General features: G+C 35.8%; 1 pseudogene; it reads left to right on the forward strand.

Annotated features, from left to right (window-relative positions):
- The first annotated feature begins 11,947 nt into the window (after positions 1-11,947).
- Positions 11,948-16,815, forward strand: LOC107669858 (NACHT, LRR and PYD domains-containing protein 3-like; annotated as a pseudogene).
- Positions 16,816-16,948: the final 133 nt, after the last annotated feature.

Genomic DNA, 16,948 nt, shown 5'->3' on the forward strand with positions numbered 1-16,948 from the left:
CATTCTCTCTTTGATCTCGTTCTTTTCTTTTGCTTCACCCCTACTGGTTTCATTCTTTACATTATCTGCGTGTCCAGTGTGATCCAGGCCGTAGTGTGCTTGTGTGTAGCTGAACTTGATTAACATGAGTAGATGGAAGTCACGCGAGAACTCCCCGACATACTCCTCTTTCACCTCCCCCACATCTTCAAATCCACGCTGATCTTCTCCATCAGTCTGAAAGATGTTACAAAGCAACTGCATTTTTCTGTAAGTCGTGATATGACAATACAATCAGGCACTATGATCTAGACTCACCTCTGTTATGGGATCATTGGAAAACTGGAAAGGACGATTGAAGTGAAACTATAAACCAGCTGATTTTTTTGGATGAAGTTCATAAGAACATTCTATGAAACTGAAGTCATTTTATTGGCTTTGGACTTCATGATTTCAGTGTATAAAAGGAGCAAATGTGGAAATCATTTGGACAGACCTACATGAGGATCTCAAACATGCTCTAAAATGAACATTCGGCAAGTGAAACCTAAAAACCTAATACAGTCTAATTTAGTCTAATTGCAAGAACAATAACTGCTGATGTAGCATGAGTGATTTAAATAAAACCATCTATCTGTGATCTGTTGTCCATCTTCTAACAACATTTACACTGTGACTACACCAGACGCGAGAGTTGTCGTGTCACGCCGCAACAGCTAAAGGCTGTCTAAACTGGACGCGACAAAGTGACCATAATGCATTAGCATTAGCTTCTTGTCGATCCACCGGTTCACATTTACAATTGCGTGTTTGCTGCATAAAAATATGGGTCGGTTTTCGCATTGGTCTGAACAAGAACAGCAGAAGGGCTTATTGACAATGCAAATTCATTCTCTGCCAGTAGGTGGCGCTTTCGAAACGGCAGAAATACAGCGGTTTTCTGCTAACAGCAGTACACAAAGTAGAGCATCACCTGACTTTGAAACTGTAGCGCTCATATTTATTCAATAAAATCATAGCCTTTTGAAGTTTAATCATAAAGCTATATCACAATTCTTGTCTTTCAATCCACAAATTTAAGACCTCTTGAAATCATAATTAAGACTTTCTTGTACCATTTAAGACTTTTTATGGCCTTAAATTTGATACAACTAAATTAAAGACTTTTTAAGACCTGCAGAAACTCTGTAATATGATGCATATTCATATTTTTGAATGTAATATGATGTAGGTTCAGATTCTGATTTATGTTGCTGTGACACAATGATCTGTAACTTGTCACAAACATGCAAGGAAAAGCATAAATAATCCCATTATCGAAAGGATGAAAATGTTAATAAAAATGGTTTCACAATCAGTAAATATCTCTCTCTCTTCAGCTCTCCTGTAAAAGATCTGTTTATAGTATAATCAGGGATGTTGGACAGAATGAAAAATGAAGAACACTTTGTCAGAGTGTTAGGTGACACAGATACACACACATACAGATGACCTTTGACCTCCAGCTGTGATCCACTATCAACAGGAAACTGCAAAGGTCTTGCCTCCTAAATGAGGTCTTTCATCAGACGGCAGTATTCACGTGTCTGGGACAGTTGCACCGTTTCTCGGGGATGTTGAACTTTTGCTTTGAGTTGAGCGAGCTGGTGACGTGTGGATTTTTGACGAGTTTGTATCTCGCTTTGTTTCTGCATTCACTTGCACTGCGTCTGCAACGGAGAACATGTAAGTTATGCGTGTTAATTATCTGAATCGTGTAAAACACATGATCACATAAAGAAAAAAAAAAAAGAAAGTTGAAATCTGGAGTAAAATTTGTGCGTGTGTGTGAAAGAGAGAAAACGGGGTATACATGTGGTCGTCTCATTTGAGACTGAGCCAAATGGTTTTTGTTAATTGGCCGTGCAATATCATACAGCTGGGACTGATTAAAACTCTATACCGTGAAGAAAGAGAGAAATTAGGAGAGGAAAGAAAGAGAGAGATGAGGAGAAGAAAGAGTCAGAGAGGGTCCCAACATGTGCTATGCTCATGTACACATCACGTGTGAGTGAATCTGGTTGATCATTGGCCTTAAAGGGATAGTTCACCCAAAAATGAAAATTTGATGTTTATCTGCTTACCCTCAGGGCATCCAAGATGTAGGTGACAGCAATGTCCGAACTGTTCGAACTGTCCTGAGCGGCGGCGTGTCCTCCTGAGCGCGTTCGCAACAGCAGGCATGTGAGGCGTCTTCTTCTTCTTCTTGATTTACGGCAGATCGCAGACTTATAAGTGCATTACCACCACCTATCTCTCAAATGGACCATTGACACTCTATCTACTTTTTACTCTCAAAGCCGTGATTCCCATTCACCTCCATTATATGACTGACAGACTGCAACGGTTTGAGTTAAAAATCTTCGTTTGTGTTCTACTGAAGAAACAAAGTCACCTTCATCTTGGATGCCCTGGGGGTAAGCAGATAAACATCAAATTTTCATTTTTGGGTGAACTATCCCTTTAATATTTATATTTACATAAGCTACAAAATAAAAAAAAATGTTCACAATGAAAATCATGGAAAACATGTTCAGATCCCATTTAAACCCAAAATCAAAAATCAAATGAAAACATTAAGCCTATTGTTAGGACCATCATTATTTTTTGTATTTTTACATTATTTTCATTTAAATTTTCCCACAATTTCTCATAAAAGTTTTTAATTTTCAGTTTATGTAATTTCAGTTATTTCCATTATTCATTATAACTATAATACAGTAAAAATACTATATTACACAATGATTTGTGTATGATTTTTTAAATTTATGAATTTAAATCAGTATATATTACAGGAAGTATAATAAATACTACCACCATGTAAAATACTTTAAAATTTAAATGTTACCCTTTTGCATTAATATCTCTTTTTTTGCATTACAGGAGGAATAATGTGCATAACTGTCATTAAAATTAAATAAAAAAAATTAATTTAAATCCACACATATTACAGGAATTACCATAAATACTACCACAATGTAAAAGTTTAAAATTTCAATATTACTTTTTGTATTAAAATAACATGAATGACATTTTTGCATTATGGTATTGAGCAGGAATAATGTGCATAACTGTCATTAAAATTATTTTAAGTATTTAAATCTGCACATTATACAGGAAGTACCATACTTTTTTTCTCATTAAAATAATAAGAATTAAATTTTTGCATTATAGTAATGAACACTGGGAGGAATAATGTGCATACCTGTCATTACAATTATTATTATTATTATTATTTAAAAATTAATTATACAAGTATAAATATACAAAATAAGAATTTACATATTACAGGAAGTACCATAATTAGTACTACCACAATGTATTATTTTAAAAATGTAACTGTTACATTTTTGCATTAAAATAATGAGATTATAATATATATATATATTTTTTTTTGCATTACAGTGAGCATTTGGAGAAATTATGTGCATAACCGTCATTTAAATGACATTAAATGACATTAAATTAAAAACTTATAATTGTCCTAGAAATATATTTCTTTTGATTTTAACAATATTCTTTCTCTTAATTTTGGGGAGAAATGTTCCAGACATGCAAACAGTTTTTGTCAGATTCATCCATCAAATCCACACATTTTTCAGTGTTTCACTGGTGCTTGTATTCAAGGTCTGATCAAAAACGTTGACACCGATCAAAGCATTTTCAGCAGTCTTACCAAAAAAGGCAACAAGTTGAGATGCTGAACAGCTGGTTTGTATAATAGTCCATAATTGTGTTGTATTTGGTGCTAAACACATCTTCCCTATGTCCTGCTACGCTGCCCTCAAGCAGTCATCCAGCTCCGAGATCTGCTGTGGTCACCAGTGCTCTCGCGTCCTATAACCTGACTGCTCTTACACGAAATGTCAAATCGTCATGGTGCTGATCACAGCTCTTTTCTCTCCATAGCAAAAGAACACCAAGGGAAATTCCCTGGATCTATTCCCCGTCTCCTCATCTCAGTCTGCTTCTGGAATGTGATGGTCCTTCTTCCTAAATCCTTCCCTCTCATGTCATTTACATACTACTCCTTAATCTTCCCAAATCCCTCTCTCACGAAAGTCAGTCGGGAATTTCTCCAGAAGAAGAGGAAAAGCTGTCTCGACTGATATTTTATGACTCTGAGGGAATTATGGAGGGATTAGAGAGGAAATTGATGAGGAACACCACTCTTTCTCTTGCTCTCACACTCTCTGGAAGCACACCAGTGCTCTGTCTTCATAGAAATTGATTACGTGGACTTGTTTTTTGAAAACATTTAAGAAGACTGAGCAATTTATAAACAGTCAATATTCATAAACAGACCCCCCTGTGCTTACCTTGTCTCATGTAGCCATACTTTCAACAACAGGAATAAGAACCGCCATTTTAGACAGGAAGCAGCCATTTGACACCATGTAAAATCACTGACACAGGTAACTTTTAATATGTGAGTTGGTTGATCTGAAATAGGAAGATTATGGTTTTATCTTTCAAAAACGTATGTTTTGTAAAATATTTTGCATGTAAAATGACTTTATTTTGCAATAAATAACACCTTATTTGATATTTTGTTATCTAATACAATGACCTTTTAAGTGTAGCTTAAGTGTCTAAATACATTCCGAGGTTTCTAAGGATTCATTTATTTACTTCAAATAAAAATTGCAATGGTACAAACCTTTGCTTAAATTTTAATCCAGCAATGAGTTCTTCCTCGAAGACTTCACTGATGTACTTTAGTACCTTTAAACATGTCTGTTTCCCGGTGGACCGATAAAATGTGCACTTTGACTTCCGGAAAATACGTAAAGCTCCAATCATGCTGGAACTCAGGGATTTGAAATTCTTGTCATTTTATGTTTCATCAGACATTCCATAGGTTTGCCGTCTGAGGCTACTAACACTCACCTGGATAGAGTATTATGTGACGCAAAAGGTAAGAAGGGCATTCATCACAGCGACGGGATGTTTTCCTCTTCTCAGGAAGTTCTTACATTTAAATTTAGTTTCCTCGGAGAGTCAAAGGTCAGTCTGGTAACTCGGTCAGGACTTCCACTCCTGTCAACAGATTTAGATATAGGAGGAGAGAGATTAGAAGAACCAGAACCAGAAATAAAGTAACTATATTCTAAACTGGAAAAAGGTTGAAAGTTGAACAACATATGTGCCAAGAACTCAAAATAGTGAGATGATCAAAGCTCTTTCCACTGAGAATAAATCTAGTCCAGCACTGAACTGAAAGGAAAAGACAACAGAGTAGTGTGTGTGTCACAGTGGTCTATCTGGCATTCTCCGCTCTTCTCTAATCAACACATTTTGCATGTGACCACTGAAAATCAGCAGGTCGCGCTGGCAGCAACAGAGCAAACCAGTGTGTGTGTGTGTGTGCACTGGTTTGGGTGGTTTATGAGGACACAAATTTGTATAATGACATGGGTATGACACAGGTATTACAATATCAAGGTGGTTTATGAGGACACTACCTGTGTTCCCGTAATTCAAAAGGCTTAAAAAACATACTAAATGGTGTTTTTTTTTTTATCTAAAACTGCACAAAGTTTCCTGTGAAGGGTAGGTTTAGGTGTAGGGTTGGTGTAGGGCGATAGAAAATAAGCAACAGAGCAAACCAGTGTGTGTGTGTGTGTGCACTGGTTTGGGTGGTTTATGAGGACACAAATTTGTATAATGACATGGGTATGACATAAGTATTACAATATGAAGGTGGTTTATGAGGACACTTCTTGTGTCCCTGTAATTCAAAAGGCTTTTAAAAAACATACTAAATAGTGTTTTTTTGAAAATCTAAAAATGCACAAAGTTTTATGTGAGGGGTAGGTTTAGGTGTAGGGTTGGTGTAGGGCGATAGAAAATACAGTTTGTACAGTATAAAAACCATTACGCCTATGGATAGTCCCCGTAAACCACAAATACCAACATGTGTGTGTGTGTGTGTGTGTGTGTGTGTCATTAAAAACAAACAATTAATTTCTGCATCTATAGATACCTATATGCCTTTAGCAAAGTCGGAAATAAACGTTTCTGGTCATGTTTGTCCTCATAATGTGTCATCAAAATGTAATGTAGCTTGCTACGCCTTTCCTTTTCAATTGATTTTTTTTTCTTCTTAATTTCAAATGCATTTTATTCAATCCCATATCACATAGAGGCTTCACCACTCAATCAATTTAAAATCAAGTTAGAAATATGTCAATTGAAGTAAAAAGTTTTGCAAATGCTGTGTAATGTTGACTATAATGTCACCATACATACAGAAAGAACACTGCAATGAAATAATCAGTGGTTTTGTCTTGTTTTCCAGCATTAATATGCAAACTTGCATAAAACAAGCATGAGATATGACATTGTTTACAGAAAAAAAAATGAATGAGGTTTATGCTAAAAAATATTTGCCAGTGGAGTTATTTTAATTCAAAGTGAAAATGGGTTTATTTGTCTGATGCCACAGGCCAATAGTATTTTTTCTTGTTTTATACATAAACCTCATTACATTACTCTAAAAACAAGACTTAATATCTCACATCATTTTTTTTATCTCAAGTAAATAATGCATCAGTTATTGGAAAACAAGACCAAAATACAGTGTTAAAAAATGCATTGTTTTATTTGTTTTTTTAGGTGAAGGATATGTATCTCTGATAACATCAAAGGGCATCAAACCTATAAATCCCACCACTACAATGCTTAATTCAAGCTCATTTCCTATTCTGGCTATGAAGACGCTTCCTGCTTACTGATTTATTTGTTGTGGATTGTTTGGTGTAATAAAAGTCGCATCCTGCAGGATTGAATGTGGACAGAATACAGTCGCATCTGCTCTCCAGCACATGAAAGCATAGCTAACAGGCTAACGGTGGATACATCAGCTTGCATCTACACAAATATTGTCACTCATTTTGGCTGCACTCAGTATTTGTAATGAATGCACCTGCTATTCATCATATTTATAGATTAAGCAAATGTTCATCATATTAACTGTTTTAAAACAGAGCAAATCACTCACTCAACCACCTGATCTCTCCTTGTCACAGCACATTCCAGTACGCCTGACTTCTCGACGCTTCTAACAGGCTTAGACCGAACCGCAGGGCGCTGCAGTGACCTGTGGAGAGATGAAAATTGTGTTTCAGGAGGACGTATCAAAGCGCACAAAACAAGTCTTCTTAATCTGGGTTTTGATTGAGGTTTATACATTTCACTGATAGGACAAAGACCTGAAGTTCACTGATTTTCACTTTAAAATCTAGCCTACATTTTATACAATTTATAGCTGTAAAAAATTTTTTTTATTAAAATCCTAATAAATTACTGTAATTAAATAATAAAAATGCATATTGCATATTTATTTAAATATTTGTTGGGCAAATATAATCTGAACCACGTACTCCAATTTGGATCCTTTTCGTTGAGGTATGCACAAGTGATTTATAGACCCACATACAAAATAATAATAATAATCAATCACTCTTTCCGGAAATTCTTCTGCATATTCATGACACACCTTTACTAGAAGCTTATTTGCATTAACATGCTGGGCAAATCTGAGAGAATTATTACATCCCTGAGATGATCTCATGCTTCTGTCATCATGCAGGCTGATGAATGTGAACACCTGATACAGTGCAATAAACTCACTGTACAGGTGTATGAGCCCCGACTGCTGTTTATAATTCAAAGCAGGATCATACTCAGATATATGCGGAAAACTGATTGACCAAAAAACAGTAAAAACAGCGTCTGTAATCTATAAAACTAGACTGGAGAGATATACAACAGTCATATATATAAAGGTGATATATAAACAAAAAATGTGTTAGAAGCTTGAGCGTCAGATCTCAGACCATAGAAATTTGTGGCTTTTTTAGCCATGTGTTTTTGATAAATCGTTTGTAACATTTCTGCTTCACTATATTCAAAACGTATTATATTATATAAACAAACGTGCACATATGCACGCTTGATACCTGACTAAACGGTCCTCAGAAGTCTTTATAGCAGGGGGCGGGAAACTTTTTTGACCAAAGAGCTATTTTTGCTTTACACTGCGTTTATGTGACGTAAAGAGTTTCGCGCGTCTTTTCAAACGCGAAAACAGTGCCATCGTGGGCGATCAGTGTTGCCAAGTCCGCAGTTTCCCGCGGAATTGGGCTACTTTAACACTGTTGCCGCGGGTTGAAGCGCCCCCAATAACGTGATATTCATCCCCTGGAATGCGAATTTTTCTGGGGAACCCCCCCTTGAAATGCGATTGGACTAGTTTTGAGTAGCAATTGGTCTGGTTTTGTTGTGAAAACCTGGCAACCCTGGGGGCGACGGGGACAGGAATACTTAAAGGGTCCTATTATGCTTTTTCACTTTTTAATTTTAGTCAGTGTGTAGTGTGTATGTTTGGGCATAAAAAAGATCTAGAAAGTTACAACTCTCAAAGTCCACTCCAAAGGGAGATATTTCGTTTTTTAAAAATCCCTTTTCAAGAACTACAACGAACGGCTTGTTTGGACTACAGCGTTTGTTTTCCGGGCTTTGTGTAATGTATTTGAGTTGATGTTATAATACCTGATGGCCACTAGAGTGCACTCCCGTGTTGGTTGTTGTGGTGGTTGCAGTGTGCCGAGTAAATGAGTAAAAACAGTACAGCCACGGGCTTCGTAGAATTCGTCTAGACTGGAGGGATATCAAAACTGTAAGAGTAGTACATCATACTAATGAAGGGACATCGAACAGTCTCCTAAAAAGGTATAACAAAGTATTCAGAGAAGATCTAGGGACATTCAATGGGTATACAGCCACCTTAAATGTGAAACCGGGAACTCAACCGAGATTTTTCCAAGCACGAGTGGTACCGTATGCCATCAAACCCAAGGTGGAGGAAGAAATTGATCGCCTGGTGCAGCAAGGTATCATCACACCTGTGCGATTCAGTGAATGGGCAACCCCGATTGTGCCTGTAATCAAAAAGGGTGGAAATGTCAGGATCTGCGGTGACTTTAAAATAACAGTGAACCCAGCTCTATGTGCAGAACATTATCCATTACCCCGAATAGAAGATTTATTTGCTTCATTGGCTGGGGGACAAAGATTTAGCAAACTAGATCTTTCACATGCCTACTTGCAAATTCCTGTGCATGAAAATTCACGTAAATACCTTACGATCACGACCCACAAAGGGATGTTTGTATACAATAGATTACCCTTTGGCATCACGTCAGCTCCATCGATATTCCAACGAGTTATGGAACAAGTGCTACAAGGATAACCCCAATTTGCTATTGTGCGCTGCGCATTTTACTGAGGATAATCACATCACGAGTGAGAAATTAATTGCCGGATTTGCCAAAAGCTTTTGTTGAAAGACGGAGCAAGGGGCGGGGCAGTACTAAAACACCATCTAAGCTGTTCGCCAATCACAACGCACTGGGACAGCTAACCAATCACAACACATTTTGTTTTTCGGAAGGCGGACCTTCATCAAAGCCGGAACTAAACAAGCCGTTTGTGCCAGGCTGGGGAGAAAGGTATTTTAATAATGTAAATTATGTGAAAAATAATGTGTTTTTCGAACCACCAAGCATGAGAGCATGTTCTAGTACACCCCCAAAACAAAATCAAGACTTTGTAAAAGAGCATAATAGGACCCCTTTAAATGCAAATACATGCTGTGCAAAAACTACTATAAAGAAAACAAATACCTATACAGATGTAAAGCCTTCGACATCATTGTCTTTTTAAGCTGAACTCAAGTGAAGAGTTTGTGAGCCACGAACGGCCTGCAAATTGCAGCACGATATACACAAGATTAAAAAAACTAAAATACATAAAAATTATCAAAACAACTGACTAAAATAGATTTCCTCTTAAGATTCACATGATAAGTATTCACAAAGCACTATACCCTTTATCTAGATCTCAAAATATTCTTACTGAAGTTTGGCTGATCATCTTTTATGATAGGCTAACATGATATAAAATCTGTCTAGACTTTAATGAGGAAACGCCTTTGTTTTAATGTCATCAAGTAAACCATTATGTTTACACATGTTGAGACAGTAACAATTCATCAGTTTTCAACATAATAGAATGCAGCTAAAAACATTTTACAAATAAATCAAATACAAAAACTCACCTAATGCTGCAGCCCCACATGTACATGATTGCTGTAATGTTTTAAAGCAGTGGTTCTCAATCAGACAATATTTTGGGGCAAATTCATCTGTCACTAATGTGGTTGTGTTAGACTGTGGAATCACAACCTGTCGGCTTAATAAAAGATTTATGAGTACAAATGCACAGACTGAGAGTAGAATGTTTGATAGATTACATTAGGCAAGATAAATCCTTTTGAATTAAACAGTAAGGACTAAAATACACTTGACACTTTCCATTCTGAATGTTTTCAGTTATATTATTTGCAGAATGTAATTGAAAGTTTAAGTGTTACAAAAAGCACAAAATATCTACGCTTTCCACTGTCTACAATTTATTGTCTTAATTTATTATCACAAAATTTGTGTATTTACATTTAGTCAGACACTGCTAAACAGTCAAACCCTTTTGTGAAAGTACCTATGTGAACTATATATAACTAAACCAGGAAGCTAGTTTACCGTGAACCAGTCAAACCAGCTTCTGAAGACAGTTTTAGCTGTTTAGCTTTGTTTTTCTTCCTCATTCCCTGTTCTTTAGCCTTTCATTACAACAGACACAGAATTCAGAATACATTTGTTCATAAGTTACGAAAAGACAAGCACCATGAATGCTGAAAAAGACGCTGATTATCACAACACTTGCGATGGAGAAAAAAGGTAAGCGAAATATTGTTGTATTTATGTTTCAGAATTGTACAGATCAAAGCTAATTCAGTTAAAACCCAACTCATTGCGCTTATAACCTACCTATCATATCTAATTGCATTAAAAATACTTTAATACAAAAGCCACCGACCCACTTAATATACCTGAGTGAAAGCGATGTTGAATTGCTGTGAACTATGAAGATGGATTGTGTTGTATCTGACAGCGTTCAGCAGGAGAGACCACATTCACCTGTCCTCAGTGTTTTATCCATGAAGAGTGACAAATCAATGAAAATACCAACTCAGTTAAAAGCTGAAGATTCTCTGTTTAACCAAAGGTACATCCGGTTACCTTAAGTTTGCATGTGGCTGGTTGGTTTTGATAATGTTGTAGCAAGATGAAAATATTATTATTTTAAAAAGATGAATGAAACCCATATTATATTTACTAGAACATAATCTTTGATAATGTTGCTTTTTCAGTCCTGAGGAGAGATCAGATTCACCTGATCCCAGTGTTTTGTCCATGAAAAGTGACAAGTCGATGAAAATGCCTATTCAGTTAAAAGATGGAGAATCTGTATCTGATCAAAAGTAAATGCAGAAGAATATGTTTTATGTGATACATTAACTATGATTTTCTTGCTATTGTGAAGTAGAAAAACTGAAAAAAAAAAAGTTTTCTGTGAAGTAACAAAACTAAAAAATTGCTTGCAAATTATATTTTTCTTAAATCTTTATGACATCAATTTCAATTCTGAACTATGGTGAGATGGATTTTGTTGCTTTTCAGCTCTAAGGAAAGATCACATCACATTCTGAAAAGTGACAAGTCGATGAAAATGCCAATTCAGTTAAAAGATGGAGAATCTGTATCTGATCAAAGGTAAATAACTGTTTTGTGTGACATTTTTAATGCATTACCTATAGTTTTTGTGTTGGGAGATAGACAAAACAAGAAATTTGCTTGCAAATGATTTTTCTTAATAAATCTTCATGACACTGAGATTCCTAGAAAATAATGTGAGATTGATTAAGTTCTTTTTTTCAGTTCTGAGGAAAGATCACATTCACCTGATCCCAGTGTTTGGTCCCTGAAAAGTGACAAGTCGATGAAAATGCCAATTCAGTTAAAAGATGGCGAATCTCTATTTGACCAAAGGTAAATCTATTTATCTTTTTGTTTGCATGTGATAATTGCAGCCATATAGTGATAAATTCAGTTTTTCCTCAATTCCTTACACTCTAAAACAGATTCTATGAATCTCAAACCACTACTTCACTTCATGTCAAAGACATATTTCAAAACTACAAATATTCTTCACCTGTTCCTGTCTACAAGGGATTTACACAGAAAATCATGTCAAGATGCAGAGAAGACTGGCAGCTCTCCTGAAAGATTCATGGAATATCAGTAGGTTAAAACCATCAAGACTAATTTATAGTGTCTGAATTTGTGCGCATTTGTTGCTACTAATAAACATGTTTTCAACAGATTTGATTCAGAAACGGTTGAAGTCAAGATTCAAAGATTAAAATCAGAAATATAAAAGAAGCATCTGTACATTTTTGAAGGATTTGCAAAGCAGGGAAACTCAACACTCCTGAACCAGATTTACACAGAGCTCTACATCACAGAGGGTGGGAATGGAGAGATCAGTGATGAACATGAAATTAAAAGAATAGAAAAAAATTTGAGGGCTGCTGCAGGAGCAACAATACCAATCAAATGCAATGACATCTTTAGAGCTTTACCTGGACAAGACAAACCCATCAGAGCTGTGCTGACAAAGGGAGTCGCTGGCATTGGAAAAACAGTCTCTGTGCAGAAGTTCATTGTGGACTGGGCTGAAGAGAAAGAGAATCAGGATATCCAGCTCATATTTCCACTTCCTTTCAGAGAGCTCAACTTGATGAAGAACAAAACACTCCGTCTTTCAGATCTTCTTCATATCTTTTTCCCTGAAACAAAACAAATAGAAATATCCAGTGTATCAGGGGAAAGTCTTCTGCTTTGTTCATCTGAGTGTTCAGGAACATCTAGCGGCACTATATGTGCACCTCTCCTTCCACAACAGCAGAATAAACGTGCTTGAAGCACATGAATCTGGAACGCCAATGACAATGTTGAGTTTACACAAGTGTGCAGTTGAAAAAAATTTAAAAAGTATGAATGGGTATCTTGATCCTTTCCTTCGATTTCTCATGGGATTTTCTCTGGAGTCAAATCACAGTCTGTTAAAAGGGCTTTTGGTGAAGAAGGCAGACAGCACCCTGGAAAGAGAGAAAACTATTGAGTATCTCAAGCAAAAGTTAAAAACAATCCCTTGCTCAGAAATGGCTCTTGTTTTGTTCCACTGTCTGAATGAACTCAAAGATCACTCCCTCATTACTGAAATCCAAAGCTACCTGAGCTCTGGAAAACTGAACAGCAACACTTTGTCCCCAGATCTCTGGTCGGCTCTGGTGTACATCTTAATGACATCAAATGAGAAGTTTGAGGATTTTGAACTTCGTAAATATGGAAGATCGGACGTGGCTGTGTTCTGGCTGCTTCCTGTGATCAAGTTGTCGAAAAAGATCTGGTGAGAAAAATCAGTTGCTTACTTACATGAAGTCAATGATATGAAGTTAAATAAATAAATAAATCTGTTTCTATTTACAATTAGTGCAACTAGTCAACTACTACAATTATTTACACTAAAGAACATCTATCACTATTTGCACTTAGCGTAAATAAGATGATATTTGTTGCTATTTATACTTGGTGCAACAGTATTTACCACTATTTAACCAGTAAATAACATCTAAATAGCTTCTGCTAATAATATACTTGTGTTGGCAGGATGCATGACTGTAATATCGCAGAAAAAGGATGCGCGGTGCTTTCTGCTGTTCTTCCATCAATATCCAATCTCAGAGAGCAGGACCTGAGCCACAACAACCTGCAGGACTCAGGAGTAGAAATATGGATTGAAAAGATCACACTACGACTTTAAAACATTATTGTATGTGTGTTCAGTAAAGCAAAACAGAAACATCATGTCTATATAAGCCCTGTTTACATGTAAAAGTTTTAATCAAACATATAAATCCATTGTCAGGAGGAGCCTGGGTTCTGATGTCTGTAAACCTGATCTTGATTTTATTGTTCTTCCTACTGCTGGACTAGAGGACACAAAGTGTAGGCTGGAATCACTGAAGTAGGGTTCTTCTTTAAGCTTCAGATATTGTATATTCAGGTTTACAAGTGAAACTAGACTAGGCTATATGTACTCTTCTCTCTGTAGTCTGAAGAACTGTGGAGTAACAGAAGCAGGCTGTGATTTCCTGAGCTCAGCTCTGAGTTTAAACCCTTCACATCTGAGAGAGCTGGACCTGAGCTGGAACGACATTGGAGACTCTGGAGTGAAACATCTCTGTGCTGCTCTGGAGAAAGTTCACTGTGCACTGGAAACACTAAAGTGAGTTATAACAAACTTAATATGGTCATAATGAACTATATCTGAATTGATGATTCATTTAAAAAGTGCAATATAAAGTCAAGGCAGAGAAGAACTGGCCTACTAATGCTACTGTTGCAACACTTCCATTTGTCACTATGAAAATCAACATAAAACAATTCAGGATATCCAGTGAGAAAATGTAAGGTTGAACTTGATTTTATCCATCGGGAATTAATTAAAAGGTAAATAAAAGTCTCTATATGACAAAACATTGAAAAAAAAAAAATTGGCCTTGGTGATGTCAATCTAAAAGTTAAGTTAATAAAGGATTATGAGGAAAAAATATGTGACTTTTGAATCCATGTTGACTTTAAAGTAATAATTCACTCGAATCATAAATGGAAATTATTTACTCACCCCCATGAGGAGAATTTCCATAACAAATAACAATTGGTGTTTATTTTAAATGCCACTCACAAAAATTTTTTTCATAATTGTACTCCATATGACTACTAGGCAATATTTTAAGTTGACGCCCAACATGTCACGTGACAAATCGCAGGTGAACGCAATTCGAGAATTATATCCTCCTGAGAACCAGGAAAAAAAGTTTTGTGAATTTTGTTGTTTTTTTAAGTCATTACATTGGTTGGAGCATAAGAAACAAATGAAAAAAAAAAACATTTTTGAAAAAATATATTTTATTCATATTTTATTCAAACAAACAAAAAATAGACATGAAAAGGCATGTATAGACAAAAACAATGTTTTATGTTTTCATTCACCAATCAGTTTTTAGGTTTCAGGCTACTTTTAGCCAAACTTTGTACAAAGATGATTCTCAACCATGAAAGATGAAAGATGGAAACCAAGGCAAGGCAAGTTTATTTATATAGCACATTTCATACACAATGGTAATTCAAAGTGCTTTACATAAAAGAAAAGAAAAAAATAATCACAACAATAAAACAAGGAATTTAAAAACTTTGAACATAAATTGGTATTCTCATTCTATACAATGTGTCTATACATGGCATCTAATTTGCATATTAATGTGTTCTTGCGGCAAACCATAATGAAAAAAAAGAAGTGTAATACTGGGAGTAATAACTTGGCAACATTTTCATAAGAATATCACATATTTCATAGGAATATTTATCTATAATTTCTTTCCCTATTGACTTGTGTTTTTTCCCTATTGACCTGGTGTCCTCTACAGAAGACATGTATGAAAATTATGACCTGTTTCGTAACAAAAAGTCATATTCCGATTTGAAACCCCATAACATTTTTCTGAGATGTTTATTTATGACAAGCAATTTGAAAATTAGTCAGATTTAAATGATTAATGATTTCCCTAAGATTGCTAAATTTGATCATTCTGTGGATATCAGTCATATTTAAAGATAAAGGAGAGGGAGTGTTTATGATCAAACCTTCAAACATTTGTTATCTCTGAAAAGCCCTGAATGTGCTCTGTACTGGACATCCAGACTAAAAACTGTGGCATGTAGGGTCTCAGAGAAATTCACTAAAATATAATGTCCTCTACAGAGGACAAAAGTCTATGCCTGGGTCCCAGGAGGATATCTAAAAAAAACAACAGCTGACTTTCACTCAGTAATGATTTAAACTTCTGTTCTAAAAATAAATTTCGGTTAAAATTTCAATGTGGATTATTTTTATGATACTGTTTTGAGGTTGGCATTTAAATAACGGTTGTATGAAAAAAAAACATTCATTCATAAAATCTGAGTAAATGACAGATTTATTTATTTATTGGGTGAACTATTCCTTTAAAGTGATATTGTGTACTATAATTTGTATAATTAAGAACTTTACCTTTTTGACTTGTTATAGACTTTCAACTTGCAAAATCAAAACAGAAGGTTTTGGATCTCTGGCTTCAGTTCTGAGGTCAAACTCTCATCTGAGAGAACTGGACTTGTGCAACAACAGACCTGGAAATCAGGGAGCAGAGCTGCTGTCTGCTGTTCTTCAGCATCCAAACTGTAGACTGAAAACACTGAGGTTAATATATAGAAATACAGTTTTTTATAAAGTTGTCAAATGAAGCATATGTTACAATTTAATTTCTGTCTCAGGTTGGACAAATGTGGAATCACTGAGAAAGGTTGCACTGCTCTGGCTTCAACTCTCAGCTCAAAGACCTGCAGTCTGATAGATCTGGATCTGAGCATTAATGATCTACAAGACTCAGGCGTGAAGAAGCTTTGCATCGGACTGAAGAATCCTCACTGTACACTAGAGAAGCTGAGGTAAAAGTTGTAAGACCAAATCAGATTTCCACAAAAACTAAACCATTTGTACCATTATTTTTTTTTTTACATTTTCCACTTTCTGAAAATCCGCTCTTCTATCTTCAGGTTGTCCAACTGTAATGTAACACATGAAGGAGTGACGGCACTGACCGAAGCTCTGAAATCAAATCCATCCTACCTGAAAGAACTTGATCTGCTTGAGAATGATTTGGAAGAGTCAGATTTAAAAGTGCTCTCCATGATACTGGACAAATCATCATACAAACTGAAGAAATAACAGTAATACAAATGTTTAAGAGAACCCTTTAAAGGGGTCATATGATGCAATTTCAATTTTTCCTTTCTCTTTGGAGTGTTACAAGCTCTTGGTGCATAAAGAAGATCTGTGAAGTTGCAAAGACTAAAGTCTC

The sequence above is a fragment of the Sinocyclocheilus anshuiensis genome, unplaced genomic scaffold (assembly GCF_001515605.1).
Source record: "Sinocyclocheilus anshuiensis isolate Anshui unplaced genomic scaffold, SAMN03320099.WGS_v1.1 scaffold272, whole genome shotgun sequence".
In the NCBI taxonomy this organism is placed as follows: Eukaryota; Metazoa; Chordata; class Actinopteri; order Cypriniformes; family Cyprinidae; genus Sinocyclocheilus; species Sinocyclocheilus anshuiensis.